The sequence below is a fragment of the Cricetulus griseus genome, unplaced genomic scaffold, assembly GCF_003668045.3.
Source record: "Cricetulus griseus strain 17A/GY unplaced genomic scaffold, alternate assembly CriGri-PICRH-1.0 unplaced_scaffold_71, whole genome shotgun sequence".
In the NCBI taxonomy this organism is placed as follows: Eukaryota; Metazoa; Chordata; class Mammalia; order Rodentia; family Cricetidae; genus Cricetulus; species Cricetulus griseus.
Genome location: NW_023277412.1, coordinates 71,592 through 79,976, shown reverse-complemented (window position 1 = coordinate 79,976; position 8,385 = coordinate 71,592). Strand labels below are relative to the sequence as shown.

The following is an 8,385-nucleotide window of genomic DNA, read 5'->3' as shown; positions in this document are numbered from 1 at the left end:
CTCCTCCTCAATGAGGCTGGCGGGTGAATCACCGGGCCCCGCCCTGCCATTGGCCAGCCGGTAATGTGAACAAAGCATGATCAGCCGCTGCTCCGGCCGGGGCAGGAGACGTGAACGGGGGATTGCACTGTCAGTTTTTATTTGTGCAGGTATAGCAATAATGCAGGTATATCCATTCTGTTATTACACACCTCTAGTAGGTGTGTAATAACAGAATCGGCTTTTTCAGAGTTAAGAGCAGTAGCCCATTGAAAACCTGAAAATTTTGTCTATAGTATGATACACATATCTTAAATTTCCAAATTCTTCAAAGTGAAAAACCTCCATCTGCCAAACCCTATTTCTCAGAATGCCCTTAGGGTTACAGCCTGCTGGCAACGGAGCTTGATTATAGAAAGAACAGATAGGACAGTTTCTCATTATCTACTTGGCTTGTTGCCAAGTGAAGTCTTTTTTTTCAAACCTTTGCTATTTACATGTTATGAAATTCTGAGGCTTCTGGAAACTTCCTATTAATAAGCAATCAATTTCATCATTGACATGTGCTAGTGGGCCTGGCAGACCCATATGGGATCTGATTTGAGTTGTATATAAAGGATTAGTTCTGTTCCTGATGGTGTCCTGCAATTGCATAAACACTGAATTTAATTCTGTATTATCAGGGACAAATTCTGCAGTGTGTAAGATGACTCTCTCTGCATATTGAGAATCGGTAACGATATTAAGAGGCTCTGTAAAATCCATTAGTAGCATAAGAATTGTGTATAATTCTGCTTTCTGTACAGAAGTATATGGACTTTGAACTGCTTTACTTCCTCTCCTGATTTATAACCTGCCTTACCTGATTTGTTAGTATCAGTGTAGAAGGTAAGGACTCCAGAAATAGGAGTTTGTCTTACAATACGTGGAAGTATCCAGATTGTCTTTTTTACGAATTTAATTCTTTCAGTTTTGAGATAATTGTTCCTAATTGTTCCCCAAAAGTCAGTAAGAGCTATCTGCCAGTATTCATTGTCCTTCCATAAGGAGGAAATTTCCTCATTAATTAAAGGTACTATAATTTCTGCTTGATCTTTTCCAGTCAGTTGACAGTCTTAATTTGCCCTTTAAAATCAAATCGGAAATCTTTTCTATGTAGTTCTTCAGCATTTTATTCTGTTTATGTGGCAGAAATAATCCATTCTAATGTTGCCTCTGCATCAGAATCCCTGAAGGGTATTCTCTGAGTGGTAAAATAACAAGAATACAGTCTAGGTTAGGATCCATACGGTCTACATGTGCATCCAGTATTGTCCTTTCCACCCATTGTAATACATGATAATATTCATGGATTGTTTAAGCCCTTGGCCCCTTTCAGGGCCATTTTTAAATGTTTTAAGACCTGTCCTTCCATACCTATTATTGTCTGTGGTTGAGAAATTTCCCCTAATAGTTTCTGAAGACAATTAAGGGTTTGATAGTGATCTCTCCTAATTTGTACCTTTTGAGGTCTGATTCTTTTGTAAGTCTATCTTGTAACGTAAATAATCTCCTCTTTGTATCTCTTCCTGGGGCAATCTAATCCCCAATGAGGTAGAACCTCCTTGACTGTTTCCAACATTCATTCTAATGTTTGTTAGAATCTGATAAGTTATCATCCATATAATAAAGACTGGATTGTGGAAATTTCTTAAGAATTATCTCAAGGTTTTTTTTACCAAGTGCTGGCACAAAGTGGGACTATTTAACATTCCCTGTGGCAAAACCTTCCACTGACATCTCTTAACTGGCTAGGAATTAAGAGTTAATACAGTAAACACAAATTTTTCTCTATCATTTTCTTGTAACGGTATTGTGAAAACAATCTTTCAGATAAATGACTATGATTAGCCTTCCCATAGATATCAAGGAAGGCTAAGGCATTTCGGGCTATAGACAGCCCATAGGTTGAATTACTTTATTGATGGCTCTCAGGTCTGTCAGCATTCTCCACTTAACTGACATCTTTTTGATAACAAATCAGAATTCCAAGAGCTGGTAGATCCTTCTATATGCCCAGCCTCTTGTTGTTCCTGCATTAACTATTCTAAAGCCTCTAGCTTCTCAGAGGTTGTAGGCCATTGTCCTTCCCAGACAGGTTCATATGTAAGCCACTTCAAGGGGGACCTTTGGTTCCTCTGAAGGTTTATCATTTGTATTTTCTATACAGCCTGGATGGTTGGTATCCTTTTTACACAGTGCCTTATATTTTGTCTACCATCTAGAGGTTGTATACGATTTGCATCTGGTACTGGAGGAATGTTAATCTGGGTATTCCATTGTTGTAAAAGACCATGATCCCAGAGATTTATAGCTATGTCTGCTACATACAGCTTTAACCTTCGTCTCTATCCTTCTGGTCTCTGTCCCTCTGGTGTAACTCTAGATAGACTTCCAATCCCTAGAAATTGTACATTCACGTCTCTTAGAGGCCATCTCTGAGGCCAGGGCTTTTGGGCTATAATAGTTCCGGCAGCCCCAGTGTCCACCAAACTGGTAATAACTTTATTATTACTGATCCTTTTATATATATGTTTGCCAAATTATGCATTTTCATCTCCTCCAGTCATGTTTGATTGCTCATCACTAGCCTAACTACCATCTAGAGTAGTATCATTTTTTACAGTAGGCAGTGTACTCCCCTCAAGGAGTTTCCCGATTGTAACAGGTTTCCTTGAATGTCTCTGGTCGATCTGCATTCATCGGTCCACTGCCTGCCCTTACCACATCCTCTACATAACTCAGAAGGCAGAGGCCTTCTATAACGAGACATGGTTGGAATTTCCTTGCCTACAATTCCTTAGTATGTCTTATTCTGCCACATTTAAAACGTCTAGGTTTTTGGTGCCTTCTTGGCCCTCTGGATTGCCCTTCCTACCCAAGGTCCTGTTTCATTACAGTGATAGCATCTGGTCTCTTGGTGTGCCTATTTTGACCTCTGGAAGTTAATTCTCCTTTCCCAAGCTCCTGCATCATTTAACCTCTTGGTCTGAAAAAAAAAAGAACCTTATGAGATTTCCCCTCCAACCCAAGCTCCTGTATGTTGGACATTATAGTCTGGATTAGCTGTATGCAAAACCCCTTCTTCCAGTCTTCCAGTGCTGCTGACCTGATCTGATCTTTAAAGGCGAAAGTATTCTTTTGCATATTGGGTTTGCATTTTTCATACGCTAGAGAGTATGATTTTTCTAGGTTCTGGATATGCTACCTGTAACTCCACTGTCCTGGATAGTCTTTGTAAAACATTTTGAAACTGTTCTAGGTTTCTTTTTCCTGGTTCATGATTCTTTTCCCAGGCATTTAAGGCTGCTGTCCTGCATAGGGAGAATACATGCTAATCATATTCTGTGGGTCAGCATAAAGACCCTCACCAAGATTCTTATCTAAGGGAGCTACATAACCTTTTGTTATGCCTTGAAGCTTGAGGGCTTTTGCTGCCTCCCTCCACAGAATCTGAGACGAATCTTCAAGCACAGCTGATACTAGGCATTCTCAACCAGTGGGTGTCACCCTATTGAAGGTTGCCTATGAATTTAATAATTCACATAAGGACTATGGAGACCATATGAAACAAGGGAGTTCTTAAATCCCTTAAGGTCTTTCAATTGTATGGGTTCCCACTGATATGGCATCTGGCCATTTGAATGCTTTTTGGACAGCATTTTTTATCTCATAGTTGCTGGAAACACCATGGGTATATGCATAACAAACTTAGGAAATTTTTCCTGATGTGTTTTTTTGCATTAAATAAATATCTTATTAAAAACACTCAGGAATTAAATTAATTAAAAAGCAGTATCAGTAATGATATAATAAACAGCTTTCAATAGCCTGCATAACATTACAATACAAACAGTATTTATAACCGTCTCAGGGTTTATAAACAAACCCAAGATCTCATGAATGAAACTAAGTTAAAAAAAATAGAAAAATGCACACTGAAGTTCATTATCTTAGTGACAAACTGCAAAAGATTTTCCTAACAAGTTAAGCACTACCTTGTAAAGTGAACTATACATCACTGTGTGTCAATCAAGATGAAAAATTCATTCAAGTAATGTTGACGCCATGCAGAAGCACTTTCAAGTATGGCTCTGTAGTCAACCTATTCCTCGAGAAGCAGATTGCCGATCTGCTTTCCATTTGATCTGAGGTTGGGTGTCATTTAATTGCCTCTCTTCCTACACAACCCATCCTCTCAAAACCACACTTCGTCCTCCTATTGGCCAGCAGTTTGACAAATGACAGTGGGAGACATGTAAAGCAAACCTTCCTTATGGATGGCCGGCTCAAAACTGCCAAACACACCCACAGGATCTTGATGTTGTAGATTCAACATGGTGTGGAAACCATTAAACCATGGCTCTGTGTGCAAAGCAGACATTCGGAAAGTTCTAATGACAAAGTGAGACCAATAAATTACAAAGGTCTCCGAGACTCATCACAAAGCTATTTATTTGAAAAACTAGTAAGCAACACAGTATTTAGGCCACAATGTAACATAGAGTCCTATTGCACAGCACACCGCCAGATTCCAGGACTGTTTGCAGACACTCGTTGATATGAACCTGAAATCACTTCTAGATCAAAACCATTTTCAGATTTGGCTAACAGTCCCGTGACCTTTTACTTCACAATTTTCCCTTTATCAGGTCAGTGCACTCTATCTTAAACTTGTTACTTAAAAAAAAAATCATCAACTTTCCAAACGTTAAAAATGCTTTTCTTTATAATTAAAAGTCGACAGGTTTACAAAATTATTTTCAGTTATCAGTACATGTACAAGCAAAATGGGAGGGACTCGAGATAAAGACTTAAACCCCTGAAAAGAGAATATTAACTGGCAACTTTACATAAACACAGATGACAGGTTAGCATAAGGAGAACGAGCTGAATATCCCTGAATTTTCAGAACAAAAGTTTTGAAATTCAAGTTATACTTGCTAAGAAAGTATTGAAAACGGTATGCTTTAATAAAACTTTGTAAAAATGGTGGTATACAATGCTATAAGCTTTCACTTAGTTCAGTATCCCATTGCCAAACTAGTGTTGAGGTATATGACAAGTAGGAACATCACTCAAACTTTTAATCAATTCTTAGCTCATTAGCATCTATTTGTAGCAGTCTGAGTAGCGCCATCATGTGAATTTTTCTTCAATCTCCTACATATACATATGTATATATTTAATTCTTACAGTACTAAAATACTAAAGCATTGCATTGAAAAGTTTTACAATTTAATTTACTATACAACTGTCATATTTTTACAAATTTATGATTTAAAATCCCCACGGCAAACCGGCTGCCTATTTTGTTTAGGGTTTTTGCTCTGTTTTATCACTGACGGATTGCTTAACCCTGACTGCTCATCTTATGCAGGCGTCAGTCCACTCCAGCTTCCTGGTTAGGAGACTTAAGCAAAGCAATGACATTGAAATGCATGAGTAACCCAAAGGCAGCCTGCTGTGCTGACCATACAGATGCACGAGACAGTGTGGGCCTAGGTGGACAAGCTGGCTTTGCTGGGTCTGTGGCAATCCACTAGTTATTGCCTGCAGTTAACAGTGAATCTTCAGCTGTACCCACAGACGCCAATGAACTTGTCATACTGTTTGTAGTATAGCATGTAAGATGAACACCAGAAAGCATGTATTTTGTGGACTAACACATCCATTCAGCTTCCGTTTGGATTTCACAGGCCGTGTCAACAACGAATACTGCTCACCAGTAGATACATGGCTAAAAGCAAATGTTTTAAAAAGCTTTCCTTTAAAAAAAAAAAAAAAAAAAAAAAAAAAAAAAAAAAAAACTTTTAATCTTAAATGAAAGTAAACTTAAATCATCTCAGTACCTTAGCATTGTTAAACTTGCCAAAGCTTAGGTAGGCAAAGTGCTTCTAAAACACCTCTTAAAATATTGCAGTATGCATGTATTTGCACATATAAAAATGTGTATATGAACACATTATGTTTATAGTCCTACAAGGACATCACTGGATGAGCAGAGTCCAGAGGCCTTTAAAATGCCCATGTTTTAAAAACTAAGCTGTATAAGAATAAGACAGAAATGTAAGTGAAAGGTACCCCCAGCTCTTCAAGGCCACTCACTGCACTGGTCGCATGATAAAAAGGCATTAACTTTTTGGCTACTAAAGACACTATTTTTGTAACACCATTTCATGTCTACCCAAAATTTCAGTGTTTTGCCATTATTCACTAAAGCTTCCTGTCACTACTTTTGATAAGTTAATATTAAGGTTAGAGTGCAAACTGCATGTAAAAAGCCATAATTCCAGTATTCAGTAATCAGATCAGCACCAGATGACTCCTGCAACTGCATGACTACAGTACTGTGTCCCATGGCTATGCAAACTTGGTATTAGAAGTGGTCACATGTGTGGAGTGGCCAGGGAGCATCTCACACACATATGACCTCAGCCAATGAGAGAACCAGTTGTTTTGAAAATAGAAACTGTGGAGCACTTGCTTTCCACCTTCCCTTTGCATAGGATGCTTTGGTCTTTTTCCTGAATGCCACCAGTGACCACTTGGGAAGTCAGCAGAGATTAAGTGCAATGGTAAAATTAATCCCTATTTTGCTGGTGAGTTGACACCCTCCCCAAACACACATGTACACACACATGTACACACACACATGTACACACACACATGTATACACACACACACACACACACACACACACACACAGCATTTGTCGTGGATGCTGTGACCTTTCCCAACTGCCCATGCCATGAGAACTATACTACTGACAGGTTGTTCTTGGTGGCCTGGCATAAAGGACAGCATCATGCATATCTGTTGCAAGGCCTGGTGACCTGAGTGAAGGCGTATGGAGATGTAGTCACCGTGCAGTCTGTGGTCACGGACCCTGTGTTCTCAGCAAGAGACTGGATGAAGCCCAGGTAACTGGGCTCAGAAAGTTCCTGCAGCTCTATGGGCTCACGTTTTACCCTTTTGCCATTGCTTTTCTGAGACACATGGTCTGATCCATACTTTTCACACTCTTCCTCTTTCTCTCAGGCCTTTTCAGCCATTTTGGCTTCCCAGAGAGCCAAGCCATGTTTTGTCTCATTAAAGTTCTTATGCTGGCAAAATACAAGTGAGATCCTGGTGGGCTGACCCCAGTCAGGATTATTTATTCGGGTTATGGCATGAACGCTTTGTTATGGCATTGAGAGCGCTTTGCACTCTCAATGAGAATGGATCTGTGAGTTGGAGCCACAGCCACCCCTCCAGTGTTAGCATCCAGAAAGCTCTGCTTACCGTCTGACCAAACCTCCTCATTGTCCTCCACAGAAGAAGCTGCACCCTGGCCTGCTGCCCCAGGCTGCTTCTCCTGACTGTCCTCAGACTGTGTAACAGAATTTGGGCAGGAGCAGTGCTATCATGATTAAGCCTTGATAGCCCATTAGCTGTGAGAGAGAGCGTGTTCTCCTTGTTGTGGAAGGCCTGACTGGAGCTGGCCGTCATGCCTGAAACTGCAGGCAGGTAGCTGTGGATAGTGTGAGAAGGTGGATGGTGCTTGCTGTTTCTGGAGTCTGTGTTTGCTTTGCTCATGCTGTATGGTAATCTGGAGGCAGCTCCGATGAAACGGCCATCCATCCCAGGGGTGGGATAAGGAGGAAACCTTGATAGGTGATGTCCATTTGGTTTTATGGTACAGTCGCTGAAGGCATCCCTAAGTACTTAGAGGTTTGGAGACGGTCCCTCTAAGTGTGGTAAAGAGTGTGGATGGGGGCTAGGCTCATCTTGGTGAGGTGGTTCTGGCTTGGATATCTATACAGATCCCTGGGCTGAGACTGGAGGAAGTAAGAACCTAAGAAGAGAGTGTGCGGTTGTCCATGGACACGTTCCCATTGTCCTCCTATGCTGCATATTGGTTATTCTGGTTGAAAAACCCAGGGTTAAGGGCTCATAGGGTCAGAACTCAAATATGAACCTGCAGCTTGAGATGAGGTGGATAAAGGTTTGCATGATTGGTACTTCCATACATCTCTGAAGTGTGTGAAGAACTTGGAAAAGGATTAAGTAGATTGGAACATCTCATGCATGGGTTGGTGGAGTAAGAGCCAATGGACTCAGATTGAGAGTTACTGGGCAAGATATGCTGTGGCTGTGTCTGAGGTGGCTGTGCCTGTGGCTGGTGTGGCTGCTGTACTTGGTGACGGTTCCTCTGGAGTGGCTAGGGCTGCTGTGTATGACAGATCCTGAAGGCCACAATTGTTCTGGCAGATGTCTCTTTTGGCTTACAGTTTCTATCTGCTTTGTTCATGAGGAAGACTTGTCCTTTTCATTCTTATTTGAGCAGTTCTCAGGGGAGAAAGCTTTTTCAGCTGCAGCTCTCTG

The 8,385-nt window shown here is 40.7% G+C and overlaps 1 pseudogene; it reads right to left on the bottom strand.

Annotated features, from left to right (window-relative positions):
- Nucleotides 1-6,824: 6,824 nt before the first annotated feature.
- LOC118239826 overlaps nucleotides 6,825-8,385 on the bottom strand; it is a 32,754-nt pseudogene continuing 31,193 nt past the window's right edge.